This window comes from Camelus ferus, chromosome 1 (genome assembly GCF_009834535.1).
Source record: "Camelus ferus isolate YT-003-E chromosome 1, BCGSAC_Cfer_1.0, whole genome shotgun sequence".
Lineage (NCBI taxonomy): Eukaryota > Metazoa > Chordata > Mammalia > Artiodactyla > Camelidae > Camelus > Camelus ferus.
In genome coordinates this window covers 63,750,525-63,751,764 of record NC_045696.1, presented here as the reverse complement: position 1 = coordinate 63,751,764, position 1,240 = coordinate 63,750,525, and the positions used below count along the sequence as shown (strand labels likewise).

The window sequence follows — 1,240 nt, the reverse complement described above, 5'->3', positions numbered from 1 at the left end:
TGAGATCAAGATGTCAGCAGATTCAATTTCTGGTGAGGCCCCTCTTCCTGGCTTGCAGATGGCTGCCTTCTTGTTCTGCTCTCCCATGGGAGAGGGGTGGGGACAGAGCGATCTGGTGTCTTTTCCTCTTCTTACAAAGTCACCAGTCCCATCAGAGGAGGGACCCAGCCATATAACCTCATTTAGCCTTTATCACCTCCCCCCAGGCCTATCTCCAAATATAGTCAAACTGGAGGTTAAAGCTTTAACATACGGATTTCGGGGGACACAAACATTTACCCATAATACCGTCTATACCTGATGCTCTAGAGAAAGACAGGCTGACCTAACAGGCAAATTTGTGTCTAAATAAATTCCATGACCTATTTTTCCTAACAAGTTCTTGAGACTGGATGCTGCTCCCTCTGTTGCATGGGTAATTCAACATTCACAGTTTAGGAAGACCACTGCTCCCTCCTTTGTGGTGGTGTGGGCGCCATTTGGCATTTCCTGTGCTCTCCTGGAATGCTTCTGGACAAGCTTCAGGGTTCCAGCTGTCTGAATTGCACTAGTCTCACCCATTTCTTAAGCATGATTTCCAACTTTTCTGCCAATTCTGTGAACACCCCCCCCATTTCCTCTTTTTTTTTTTTTTTTTTTTAAGAAATTTTTTTCTTTAGTGGAGGTACTGGGACTTGAACCCAGAACCTCCTGCATGGTAAGCATGTGCTCTACCACTGAGCTATACCACCCCTCCTCCATTTCCTCTTAACAACAATGTCTTTTCTACCTAAGTCAGCTAACAGGGGCTTCTACTGCCTGAGACTGAGAATTTTGACTGATACATACATCACATGAGGAACGACTGAAGGAGTTGTCAGTACTTGGTCCGAAGCAGAGATGTCTCAGGGAATTGCTGTTTATCTACAGATATCTGAAGGGCTGTCATGTGGAAGAGAAACAGGCTACTCCTGCATGGCTTCAGAAGGCAAAACTAGATCAACAAAGACAGCTCTGGGAGAGAAATACCCCAACTCAACACAAGGCAGCATCCGTCAGAGTTCTCAGTCGCAGGCAGTAGAAGCCCACGTTCTTTGTATATTCCAGGTACAAGTCACTTATCAGGTATCTGATTTGCAAAATTTTCTCCCATTCTTTTGATTGTCTTCGCACTTTTTTGTTGGTGTCCTTTGAAGTACAGAATGTTTTTAATGTTAATGAAATCCAACTTACCCATTTTTTCTTTTGTTGTGTGTGTTTT

At 44.0% G+C, this 1,240-nt stretch overlaps 1 non-coding gene across 1 annotated transcript; it reads right to left on the bottom strand.

Annotated features, from left to right (window-relative positions):
• Positions 1-659: 659 nt before the first annotated feature.
• On the bottom strand, positions 660-731 carry TRNAG-ACC. Its single transcript has one exon. It is a non-coding gene; the product is annotated as a tRNA-Gly (tRNA).
• Between the last annotated feature and the right edge of the window lie 509 nt (positions 732-1,240).